This window comes from Balaenoptera physalus (assembly GCF_965194825.1).
Source record: "Balaenoptera physalus genome assembly, chromosome: Y".
NCBI lineage: Eukaryota > Metazoa > Chordata > Mammalia > Artiodactyla > Balaenopteridae > Balaenoptera > Balaenoptera physalus.
Window position 1 is genome coordinate 14,853,467 of NC_138904.1, and position 13,199 is coordinate 14,866,665.

Genomic DNA, 13,199 nt, shown 5'->3' on the forward strand with positions numbered 1-13,199 from the left:
TCACGTGGCAGCGCTGACTGCAGTGTCCTGAGGAAATGGTGCCTTGCCTTTGATAGACTTACCTAGGTGGCTTGCGTCTCCAATGAATAGTAAGTACAGTATTTTTGCCCTCAGATATATATGTGCACATGCATATATTCAGTATCTATAGTATGCAAATTTTATAAACAGCCGACCGTCTGCACTGCCCATCCCCCGGTCCGCGGCTCCCGTGGATGCGGAAGACCCCACGCAGATGCGGACCAGGGCCCCCCGCGGATGAGGACCAGGGCTTCTGTGGATTTTGGTATCCGTGGGGGTCCTAGAACAAATCTCTCACGGATATCAAAGGAAAACTCTCCATATAATTATATATGTATACTTTATATATATAATCTATATTTCAACTGATGGAAAGATGGAAACGTAGGCAATGATCTGAGCATAAGTCAGGTCCCAAGGATTCCTTAAACTGAATCATTGCTCAACACAACGTGGGGACCGGGGGCTAAATTGCCGGTCCAAGCCTGTCCTCTGCTGCCCCCTAGTGGTGGATAAGGAACTTGCTGTTCAGCTGCTCCTCGGTGCCCCGTCGGTCCTGCTGCCTCTTCTCGTGGCCTTTTGGCATCATCACTATCTGACTCAAGAGCATTCGCTGGCGGTGTTGTTCAGACAGAATCCAAGTCAGGCTGGGAGCTCGGACACAGCTACTTTATTAACTTTTCCAAGGACCTGCATCTGGCATTTAACGTTACAGCCAGATCAGAAAAACTAACGTCAGTGGAGAGTCTGGAGAAGCTGCAGAGCGTCTGATCTCGAAGGACTCCCCCTGCCATCCCCAAGCGCAGGCTCACAGATCATTCCTCCTACCACAAAGAGGGTCCTGGGGAATACGCTAACGTGGTGACAGGAGTGAGATCTAGGGGGACGCTACACCCTGCAGTGCGCTGACTGCAGGCGAGAACACAGTCCTAAGGGATGAGAAACGTGGAGTCGGAGGGAGACGGGGTCTGGACCTCTGTCTCGTCCTCTCACAGGTCTCCCTGCGCTTTTGGAACAGATTCAGTCTCCTTTCCGTTGCGGGACACACTTGCAACATGGATTTCAATTGTGCTGGCGTCGGAACCTGGAGAGGAAAAAAGACTGTCACGTGACGATGTCCGTGTCCGAGAACATCTTTCACAAGCTTCCCAACCGTCTGTATTTATAAAAGAAAATTACATGATACTTTCACCTGCATGTGGTTAAATCATTCCAAAGGACAAAAATCATACAGAATCATCTGGGGCAGCTGATGTACGACCTCCCTGAAGGGAGGTCCACCCCTGCCTCCCTTCCTCCAAATTTCCCCACTGGGCAGCTCACCGCATCTCAGCCAAACCCTGTGGATGCTGCAGCCCAAAAGGAAAGAGACTGTTGACACGGGGGAGTTGCGGAGCCCTGGGACACGCTGTCTGAGGGGCCCGAGACCTCGGTGCACTGTGGTGACAGTGGGCACAGCTGCCCCAGGGGTCACTCGGGGGCAACAGCGCTCTGGGGTCGCCCGGCCACCTGCTCTCAATGCCACGAGGTGCCCCAAGGACTCCTCTTACTAAAACTTAAGAGGAGGGACGTAGGTAACAATCAGTAGAATGAAAGCAAACATCACTCCAGCCAAAAGAGTAATCCCGGAGGTCTGTTTAATCATCCCAACAACACACCTTCCTTTAGAAGGTGTGGGAGATCTTTGCAACAGATGTCAGAATTGTTCTTTCTACGGATATCACTCCACAAATATCCAGGCTTGCCTGCTGGATGCCAGGTTCTAGGGTGTGTGTGTCAGGAATACAGCGAAGGAAGACGCAGAGGAGGGTGGCCTTTTCAGCTGTGCATGGGGCAGGTGACTGCCCTTCAGGAACATCTCCAAATTCCAACTCCCTCCACCGAGAGGCCCCGCTGACGGCTGCAGCCTCCTCCCCTCATGTCCCTCTGCTCACTCACAACCTTCAGGCACATGCTTCTCTTACATCCAAGCTCAGTGCTGCCCCAGGGCCTTTGCACATCTCTTTTTCTGCCTGCAAAGCGCTCCAGATTTTCTCACGGCTCACTCCCACACCGCATTCAGGTCTCAACTCAAATGTTACCTCCTCCTCAAGGTGTCTGGACGCACATCTAAAACCACTCTCCTGCCCCCTCTTGACGTGTTCTTCGCAGCACTTCTCGCTGCCTTGAATATTATACGGTTCTTTGTGACTTTCATTCACAAATGTTGATATAAGAATTATTATATAATTATATGGAGAGTCTCAGTGGACAGCGCATGTGTCCACCCTAGTCACCACGGTATCTGTAGTGCCTCAACCAGCCCCCGGCACGATAAGCTAACGTTGAATGGCTAAATACCGTGGGGTCACCGCCTTGACACCCGTGGGACACGGCACAGGCACCTCAGAGCACTCGTGGAGACTAACGTATAAAACCCGGCAGGAACAAGCCCGGAGTAAGAAGAGCCACACGCCGAGTTTTAGAGGACACTTAGGGGGAAAGGGAGAGGCCGTCAGCACGCTGTGGGCTTGGAAACGCCTGGGGAAGCCACTTCCGCTTCCAGAACTGCCCGCCGGCCGGAGGGGTTCACCGGCGCTTCGCGAAGGCTCGCTTCTCTCGGCGTCGCTCGCCGTTCGTGAGCGCGTCCTGGGCTCATGGGAACGTGTGTGCGATTTCTGTGGTCTTTTCAAAAAGCCTCTGGGTTGGAGGGTCACACGGGGGCTCGTGATCAAGGTCTGGCCCGTGACCTGACACTTTGGGACATATTCTGCCCCCTTTTTCAGAGTTCCTGCTTCCTTGCCCGTCCCCCGGGGCTCCAGGGAGGAGACCCCTGTATGTCACGACAACCCTGAGCGTCAGATGCCAGCGCCGCCGCTGAATACACACACACACACACACACACACACACACACACACACACCCGCCCCGCGCCCCTGGCCCCCAGCCCCGCCTGCGCCGAGTTGGCCGGCTGCTTGCAGCTGGGCTTTCCAGCAGGCCTGCTTTTCCATGGGTTTCCTCGTCTGGTCGTAAAGTCTCTGAGAAGCAAATCCAAAGAGGCCATGGTGGTGGGGGTGAGGGACTAACTCTCTATCGGTGCGTGTGCACATCTGAGTGTGCGTGCAGGAAACGCAGCTGCCAGCGACCTCCCAGTGCCCAAGGGCCGAGCGCCTTCCTCGCAACTCCCGTCAGGGAGCCTTGCAAGCCCAGGCGGCTTCTCGAGAACGTCCTGGCTCCACGCAGACCTGACATTTGGGAGGCATATTGGATGCCTCCGGTGCCCTCAGCTGTTGTTCCTGGATCCCTTAAAGCCTCGAGGCGCTAGATCAGAAACCCAACCAGGTGGTTAGGAGCATGAGCCATGGAGAGCGTACAACCCCTGGGCCTGCGTCCCCTTCAAGGTGTTCAACTGGGTGCAGCCAGCCCGACAGAGCTGGAGGCCCTGGGGCGTGTTCCCTCCCACTCCCCTGGCAAACACGACCCATGGCGCCACCTGGTGTTACGTGGAGGGGCCAGTGACGGCAGAGAGAATCACAGACAAAGAATGCGGTGTATGAGACAGAACAGAGAAATGGGGACGGTAAGGGGGAAGTGCGGGAGAGAACAGGCAATTTGGGGAGGTGTGAAACTGTGATGGAGGATAAAGAGATGTGGGGGAGACGCAATGGTGGGAGAAAGAGTACTGTGGGAAACGGCAGAAACTTGGTGGGGGGGCAGGAGATACGGAATTGCCAGGCAGAACAGAGGATTACGGGGAAAAGAGTACTGTGGGGCAGACTGGCCGTTGTGGAAGAGAGGCCTTGCGAGAGAGAGAACTGTGGCAGATGACGGGCCATTGTCAGAGAGAAGGAATTACGCTGGAGAACAGAAATCTCTCCGAGAAAAAGAATTGGGGGAGCGGTGGAACGCGGTAGCAAAAGGAACTGTAGAAGACAACAGGTTTGTGAGAAACCATGAAGAATCCAGGATTGTGGCAGGAAATGGGAAATTGTGGGAAGAGAATTGTGGGAGCAATAGGGGGCTGTGGGAGAAACACAGAACTGTGAGAAAAGCAAGCGGTTGTAGGAGAGGATGGAGAATTGTGGGAACAACGAGGGATCAGGGGAGAGGAAGGGCAATTGTGTGAGAGGGAATGGTGCAAGAACTAGGGTATTGTGAGAGAGACAGGGAATTGTGGGAAAGACACCTGGGGGGAGAGAAAAGACGTGCGAGACATACAGTTACGCCCCCTCACTTCCATCCACTGTGTTCTGCAGAGGCCACAAGCTTCCTACCTGTGGACACACTACACGTGCTCTCTTCTAACGACAGCCTTCTTTGCCTCCCCACATGCCCCGCGTCTCGGCCCTACCCCACTGACGCAATCCTTATACCCCGTGGTCCATCTTGTCCACAGCCACACCCCTATCCCTGTGGCCACGCCCCCCTCCTTTGCCACAGCAAGGGAAGGCCTGTTCTCGTCAACGCCCCTCCCCGCCAGGCCTCTGCCTAAGACACGCCCCCTTTGTGACCACGCCCCAGCTCCACTGCCGCCCCGCCCTGCCACCGGAGCCGTGCCCCCTGCCGGTGGGCGGGGCTTGGGGGAACCTGGTCCAGAGTGACGTTGAAGGCTAGGGGAGCAGGTCTCCTGAGAAATACACCCCCCAACCCTTGAAGGCAATGATAAGGTTAAAGTATCCATCAGATCCTGAACTTTTCCGTTGTGAACACAAAGTGTCCCTGTTAAAGAAGGGCCAGAGATCAGACACTACGCTTCGTAAAGCTCATGGACAGAGGAAATAATATTTTAAGGTTTTCTGGTGCTCACCAGATAAAAACCAACCAGGTTTTTGCTTATTTGTGAGAAGTACCCTTTTTTCTTGACTTTTAGTCCCAAGGGAAATTCCGATTCTTCATAAAGATGCCATTTTGAACGAAGTTGTCATAGAGAATTACACACAGATCCCCTCAATGTTAGCTGTTGCCATGGCCACGAAGCATGATCATCCAATCAACTCTCCCACATCCATTCACTAGGCCAGTCCTACAAGCAAATCTGAGTGCATCTCTCCACTTAAAAACCTTAACTGGCCTCGCGCTGGCCACTAGATAAAATGCAAACTGGCCTCACGCTGGCCACTAGATAAAATGCAAACTCCTTAGCAGAATCCGTAAAAACCCTTCGTTATCTGTTCCCGACCTGCCTCTCCAGCTTCCCACAAACCCCACGCTGTGGCCACCCCTGAACAACGTGCCGACATTCTGCCCTGAGTCTCCACACAGGGTGTCCTCCGGGCTTCCCCCTCTCCCATTGCAGTCTGCGGTGCAAGACCCAGCCTGAACATGACCTCCTCCAGAAACCCTCACCCATGTCCCATGGAGGCCCTGCCTTTTCTGTGTCCCTTTAACGCGTCAGACTTTTTAGAACAAAATATAGTATTGTCTTTACTTAACTGATACTTGCAAGTTTCCTACGTGACACTTCCCAGGGACATTCACAATCCACACACACCGCCCCCGCCCCTCAGCTAAAATGCTGTTGACCACATTGCAGAGGCTCGATGAATATTTGTTCAAACTCAGTTGACTTATGTCAAGTACCTAGTAAGTGCCAGACACCACGTCAGATACTTCCTATCGGAGGCTCAGCGTAAGCCTGTTGGCCTCGAAGTGAATCCTAAAGTAGTAGATAGAGGCTTAAGGATATGATAAACCAGTCAAGCTTCACCTTAACCAATGCAAACAGGGAGAAGCCTAATTGTATGTACTGCTTCGAGTTTGTATCTCTGGGCTTTTCTCTGACACGTAATAGTACTTTCTGTATTATGAGTAGCTCCCTACCTTTACAAAAGAGACTAAAAGCAAAGTGGCTGGAAAGGAGGAGAAAGGAAACAGCCCAAGACCAAGCCAGCCGTATCTCATTTCCAAGATTACCACTGTAGACATTAGGCTGCCGTTTCCTGAGGGTTCTGGCAGCAGCGTATACAGCCTGTGGTATAAGAACAGGAGTCTCCCCCGTGGGGATCATTCTGCCCCGGGCTTGTTTCCTGACATGTATCCACATCGTTAGCCCAGATTGCTCTGCCTTCACACTTTAAACGCAGATTGGAAATTTTCATGGACTCTTTCATTCTATATCTCGCCAACATTTGCTCCATGTCTCCGCTCAGGTTATGAATATGTAATGGGACTTATGTATGCTTACCAGAGTTAGCATTTATGGAATGCCCTCTGTGCCCCAGCACTATTTAAGCACATAGCACAAAGATCTATTTAATCTCATGAAAATCACTGTCGTTCGCACCCTATTAGAGGTCAAGAAATACTAACTGAGATTTGCAGGAAGGGCTAGTCCTCAGCTCACTTGGAGGAGGCCCAGATGGACAGTCCTGCGCCCAGGAGCCACGAGCCCTTCCTGGAGGTTATGATCATGGCTCCTGCGTAGCAAGTCCATTGCTTATACTGAGGCCATGTGCCACCTTGCTTCTAACAAGCTTGACAAATGTTGCTTTTATGCAAAGAAAGTGCCTACTCATTACAAAGTCTTACTAAAAAAAATGGTTAAGAAGATCTCAGCTCTTTTTTTCCCCAGCTCTTTTGAGATACATTTGACACAGTACCCCAACTCTTACGTTACTAAGAATTCTTTAAATCTTATGTCTAAGAAGTCTTTACATCTTATAATTAATTACTCTTAGGCCTTTTAGAACTAATTTCCCACCAAAAATGTGTAATTTAACATAATTATTACAAACGACTATTGGGCCCTTACCACGTGCAGTGGTCAAGCATGAGTGCAAGACGGTACATGGGCCGCAGAGTGATGCATTCTGGTTAAAAGCGTTTTCAACCAGCCCCATGGTAATAAAGTGGGAAGAGGGAGGGGCTTCAGGGCCTCAGTGGGGACAGAAGGAGGGTGTGGGGTGGCCTCCTCCCCAAGCAGCATCTGTGGAATCAACCCCCTGACCCCCAGAGGAGGTGCTGCAAACATGTGTCCGCTTCTTGTAAAGAATTTCCAGTCTTGTTACTCAATGCTAACAGCAAAACGTCTGCTCAAGAAGAATCTTTCAAGGGAATAAAGATCTGCATAGACCAGGGACGGTAAAATTAATCAGCTATCATAACCATGACAGCCCCTGAGACTGAGTTAGGAATAGGGATCATAGGTCTAGCGATTATTCTCTCTCATTACCCATCTTGATTAGAATATAAATGAGCTTTTTGTAATAGTAAATTCAGAATGCAGAGCAAATGATAAATTATAAGGTTACAGTATGTTTAATGAAAAGTACATATAATAGGTTTATTTATATATATAAATAGTATGCATGAGTATATAAATATAAAATGTATGTAATAGGTTTAGTAGATGGCAATCTTTAGAGAAACATTATTTGGGCCTTGAACTGATACTTTCTTCCTCCTTATCGGCTGGGTTAATAGACATAACCCCAAATCAGATTAAACAGGAGCTTAAAAGGAGGACCAATCTGAGGGCCACAGTGTTGAAGCGAAAAGGACAGATCAGAAGAGCCAGCACCGGACGACCAGCGTGTTATCTTAAATGTCCCCGAATGAGGTGGACAAACCAAGCTGCAACTAAAAGCTACAGAGGTCAGGTCGTACCATTCGTTGTCTTACAGCAAACGCCCGCGACGGGTTTGAAGTGGCAATTTATCTCATATTCAAAATGCCATCCAGCCCAAGGTGGAGCCAGTTATAATTATTACAAGGCTACGGTGCTTTAATAACCAGAGGAAAGGTACCACTATCGTAGTAAAAGGAGAGGAGGAGGATGAGATGCAAGACTAACATTGTCACTTTCCATTCTCGCCTTGAAGCAGGTTCCAGACATCAGGACAGATCCTATGCGCCAGCCACCTCGCCGTTTATAAAGCATTTCCAGGGGAGCCAGGGGCCCCGCCGTCTGCCCGCCTTGGTGGAGGGGCTCTTACCTTCAGACAGCAGGCTCAAGGCCTCGTCGGAAGTGTGCCCGCCGGCACGCACCTCCTTTCCGGCAGCGCGCCTTTCCCGGGCCTCACGGGAGCCCTTCGGGGACCGGGGACCCCGCTCGGCGGCCGAGGTGCTCATCGATTCCCACTGGATCTCCTTCCTGGGAGCGCGAAAAGCCGGCCGGCAGCCTGTCCAGCCGTGGAAGGCCAGGGACAGCAGGAACCCTTGGGCTGGATTCAGTATCCCCTGGCAGGGAGGACAGAGAGACAGGGGTGAGTCACGGTGGGACAGTGGATATCAGAGCACTGGGTGGTCCCAGGGTGACTCGGGGCCCGCTGGGCTGGCCTCACTGCGACCTGCCCCACTGGCTGGTGTGGGGCGAGACAGAGATTGGCTGGAGGTGCTGGGCCCTCAAAGGTGCCTGAAGACAGAGGAGGTGGGGTGGGGAGAGGAGCTGAGTCAGACCAGAGGCGGGGGGCGGGAGAGGGGAGGCCCTGGGCGGCCCAGCAGGGCTGTGTCACCTCTGGCCCGTGGCCGCGCTCTCCCGCAGGCACTCGGGGCCCTGCCCCTCGCGCCCCTGGCAGGATGTGAGTGCACAAAGGCGCCTGAGCCTAACAGTCTAGGAAAATTTGCTTACGTGTGGTCCCTGCACGTGACCACAGCACAGGCAGGGGTGGAGGCAGCTAATGCTGGTCTTAGCCTCCTGAATCAGCTTTCCCCCGACTCTGAAGCAACGTAAATTTTAATTCTGTGTAGGGCACCGTGCATCTCTCCACTAACAGCTCGCGTATGGATTTTTGTACTTGGAAATGCAGTATAATGAAAACATTGAGGGAAACTACCCATGCTCTTTCCACCTTATTATGATTTTGTGTATTTCTCGCCAATATTTTTTCATACACGTGTTACTAGGTAGTTGAAATCAGTATAATTTTTAGATCTTGTATTTTTCACTTAACACTAGATTTCACCATTGTCATTTTTTTACATTGTCATCTTCAACATCGGCATAACATTCCTCAAGATCAAAGACCATCATTAACTTAACCATTCCCTTTTGTTTAAAACAATGTGGGTTATCTATAATGCTTTATAATTATGGATAATGTTATAAGCAATACCTACATCCTATGGTTTTTTCAGTCTGAAACACTTCCTCAAGAGAAAGTCCCTGATATTTTAAATCTTCCTGGAAGGTTTGATTCACTTGCCAAGTTGATTTACCAGAGTCATATCCATTTAATAACGATCCCAACACTGAATGAAAATAGCTAGCTCGTGGACCAAGGCCAGATGTAAGCATCCCAGGAACCTATTCAACTCCCTGCATATTTAAATAACATATAGATCATACTTCTGAGTGGTTTTATCCCTTTTTGTTTTTTTTTTTTTTTCTTTAGGAAGAACATTTTAAATTAAGATGGACCTACCATCATGAACCACGTGGTCTTGGCTGCATTTCTGACCTGTTTCCAAGAGGCTCCATTGATATCTGGTTGCATTTCAAGATAGAATAAAAGGCTTTCATTGATGATATTCGACACCCAACTGTTAGAAAGAAAATGGCCCACAGGTGAAGAGAACATGTGACATAATTCATTTTTAACGCTGGGGGTCAGGGACCATGCCTACCGAGACCTAGATGTCCTGGGGCGGGGGCAGTGCCTGCTTAGCAGCAAGAAGGACGCAGCACACCAAGATTCTGACGTAAGAGATGCCACCCCTCTCAGCCCAAAGCAGAGACCAACAGGTGCTTCCGATGGTCGCACTCAACACCACATCAGGTGGAAGATTCTAGCACATGTCAAATAACCCAGAGTTCATCCTTCCTCTGAAGAGTAAGCTAATGTTTTGATGGAGACCAAAACAAATCTTGACATTTTATGTTTGAATTTTTTGAGGTTATTGTTGGCAGGGAGGTGACGTTTGAAACCACAAGCTCTGTGTATTTTTAGAGGGAGCTAATTTACGTCTCTCGCAGGAGACTGTCCAAACAAACCTCCCCACATCAGATCAATTATTAACCCCACAAAGGCGTGCTCTGTCTTGCGAAGCATTGCTTCACCACAGCAAAGTGTTTCCTGATTCCAGTCGATTTTGCATGGGTTACAGGTCTATGCCCAGCACACCCACTTAAAACGCTGGGGCACGACACCTGTGGCGGGGGCGGCGGTTAGGGGGAATGGCAGGTGGGTGGACAGTTGAGGACAGGAATATTACTGTCTACCCTTCTTTTTTTTTTATTATTTTTATTTTTTTGGCCGTGCCACGCAGCTTGTGGGATCTTAGTTCCCCAACCAGGGATGGAACCCATGTCCCCTGCAGTGGAAGCGTGGAGTCCTAACCACTGGACCGCCGGGGAAGTCCCACTCTCTACCCTTCTTGCCTGAGCGGTGAGTCACAACACTAAAGATGGGCCCTTGCCCTATTATCTTGTCAGATCCAGGAATCCTGGTGTCAAGACTGATGCAAGGACTTCCCTGGTGGTCCAGTGGTTAGGACTCCATGCTTCCACTACAGGACGTGCAGGTTTGATCCCTGGTCGGGGAACTAAGATCCCACAGGCTGTGCGACAAAAAAAAAAAAAAAAAAAAAGACTGCTGCAAATGGGTGGATTTAGAAGGCACTTAATATGAATGCTAACCCCAGAGATGGGACAAAACTCCGGAGGCACATGGTTGGGATGCATCAAAACTAAACTCGGGACTTTTCGTTCTTAGGGCTTTTTATATAGTTTGAGTAGATGTGACTATCCTTCCAGAAGTTCACGGATGGTAGACTTGCCTTCCTGTCTCGCAAGCATTTCCTCCAAAGGCACCTAGCACAAGTTTCAAAAATTTCCTCTCCAAAGACGCTTCCCTTTGGAACTTTCAGGTCACACTTGGAAAAGCAAATGACAGGCGGTTTGCATTTCCCTTCCCAGCGACAGTTTTAAAAAAAGAAGAAAGGTTACCAAATAATGAAAACCAGCATTATTTTGAAAAATCGGGTCTTGATCACGTCTCCCATCCGCCTCTCGTTCTCCGTGTAAACTCCTTGTCTTCCTTTTAGTAAAGAGGCCACTGTGAAGAGCAGAGGGGAACAGCACGTAATTTCATTATTTACGTTTCCTGCGTGCAAAGGAAGGGCAGTAAAGCAGATGGGAGCTCAGCAGCACAACCAGGAGCGCGTGAAGCCCAGCAAGACCCGGCCATGCTTTCCTCACCACCTCCACCTGGGACTTCTCGGAGACGCACGGGAATATAGAGTTTTTAAACGTTTACTATGAAATCATTTTAGATTTACACAAGATTTGCAAAGACAGTACCGAGAGTTCCCGACACTTAGCTGTCCCCAGACTTAACATCTTACACAACCACAGTCACATTGGTCACCATGAAGAAATCAACACTGGTACAGTGCTGTTAACTACACTCTGGGTTTTATCTGGATTTTACTAGTTCGGGAACCATATTTGTTTACGGTTTATATTTTTTACTATAAAAATAATGCATGCTCACTATTTTAAATTGTTGAAAGATTTGACATTTATCCTTGCAGACAAGTTGGAAAATATAAAAAAGTTTTAGGAAAGAATTGATAACCCAAAGTTCACCCAGAGACAACCGTTGTTAGCATCTTAGTGTATTTCTTTCCAGTCTTTTTTCTATAAGTCATTTTCATTTGTATGATGTAATCAAATCACTATTTTTTAATGCAATTTTGTTAAAAAAACAAAAAGCTATATTTAATAGACTAGTTTTATGGGGGGAGGGGTGTTTTGTTTTTAATTTTTATTGGCGTATAGTTGATTTACAATGTTGTGTTAGTTTCAGGTGTACAGCACACTAGTTTTAAATGCAGATATGCAAAGAGAGATCCAAAGAGCTGCAGCGATTTTTCTCTCCCTAGTGGTAGAGCACTTCACTTGGGTTAAAGTTCTACAATCCACAGCTGATCCTCAAGTGACCTTTCTGTTAAGGTGTGTTTCTTTCCTCTCATTCTGCCCGTGAGGGACCCACAGGGCAGCATGAGGGGCCTGGAGACTCGCCCCAGGGCACGCTTCCTTGAAGATGGGATGGGGGCTGGAATGCAGGTCCCCTGCCTTGGCCCAGAGGTCTGTCCAGTGCTTTCCGCTGACTCACAAGGTCCCTCTCACCCAGTTCTTCCTGATGCATTTGACTCACTTCCTGTGCTCTCCTTCCTGTTTACTGCCCAAGTGGGAGAAGACACAGGCCCAGACATCACGGGAGGGCCCAGGCTCCCAGGACGGCTCAGTCCACATCCGTCCCTTCCCCTCGGCTGCCCTTTCCTTGCCTGCTCCCGTCTCCCCTCCGCAGTTTTCCAAGGCCACTCGGGTCCTCCGGGGCACGCCAATGGCAGACTCAGGATGAGCCCAGACAGAAGTGAAAAGCCCCCTGGTCCCGGCTTTAGCTGGCAGACGTTGGCCAAGAACTCGTACAGCCCATCAATGAGTAGGCTTGCTCCCTCTCGTTTATTAAACCCCCTCACTTTCCCCAGCTGTATTCTGCTCCTCTCTGGAGGATGACAAACGAGGTCCGTGGTCCCAGACAATGATCAGAGCCCGTGGCCTGGGGCCGTAGCCGTGGCCTGGCCCCCAGAGAACTTCCCCGTGGTTTACCTGCAGTCACTGTCTTTCGGAACAGGATGGGGTTGGCCACTAGGACGAGCAGCACAGGCAAGTACGTGGTGACGTAGTGGGGGATGGCATGCTCTAGACCCCTCTCACACCTGAGGGAGGAAAGCCGGGTCATTCTCGGGAAAAAACGGGGCTTTGCCTGAGATGCGCCGACTTATCTGGAAGTCGAGATAAGAGGACCAGATCGAAGAGGGAAAGACACAGATGGACTTCTGGCTCTGCCCGAAGGAAACCTGACTCACGTCTCACGTCTGCGGACAAGCGATAAATCACAGAAGAAAAAGGAGGATCTGTCATGGTTCTGCTTGTCTCGTAAATCAGGGAGCTTTTAAAGTTCCCTGCTGGGAAAAGGTGAAGAGAGGAAAAGGCTCTCTGGGGTGGTGGATTCCCGCCCCCCAACTCCCCCGCTGGGTCTCTCAAACAAGTGGGTCTCCCCCGACTTGTCTTTCAAGCAAGACAAAGGCATTCTATGAACCAGCACTTTCTACGTACGTGCTAAGCCTGGCTGACATCACGAGTAAGATCCAAGCTCTGTCCTCGACCAACTCAAAATACCCAAGCCTCACGCTGCACAGGATATGTGTTCTCATGGTGACAGATAATCATTTCACTGGTTCTCTTCAGGGTG

The 13,199-nt window shown here is 50.0% G+C and overlaps 1 long non-coding RNA gene and 1 pseudogene across 2 annotated transcripts in view; one reads left to right on the forward strand and one right to left on the reverse strand.

Moving 5' to 3' along the window:
- Nucleotides 1-839: 839 nt before the first annotated feature.
- The window catches only part of LOC309653328 (G-protein coupled receptor 143-like), a 33,243-nt pseudogene continuing 20,883 nt past the window's right edge, over nt 840-13,199 (reverse strand). The window contains exons 5-9 of the transcript XR_014268798.1: nt 12,554-12,663; nt 10,886-10,994; nt 9,363-9,480; nt 7,935-8,178; nt 840-1,105 (exon numbers count right to left, since the gene is read on the reverse strand). The product of XR_014268798.1 is annotated as a G-protein coupled receptor 143-like (transcript). The remainder of the gene's footprint in view (nt 1,106-7,934; nt 8,179-9,362; nt 9,481-10,885; nt 10,995-12,553; nt 12,664-13,199) is intronic.
- On the forward strand, nt 8,086-9,481 carry LOC309653341. Its single transcript, XR_014259109.1, has 2 exons — nt 8,086-8,204; nt 9,333-9,481. It is a non-coding gene; the product is annotated as an uncharacterized lncRNA (long non-coding RNA).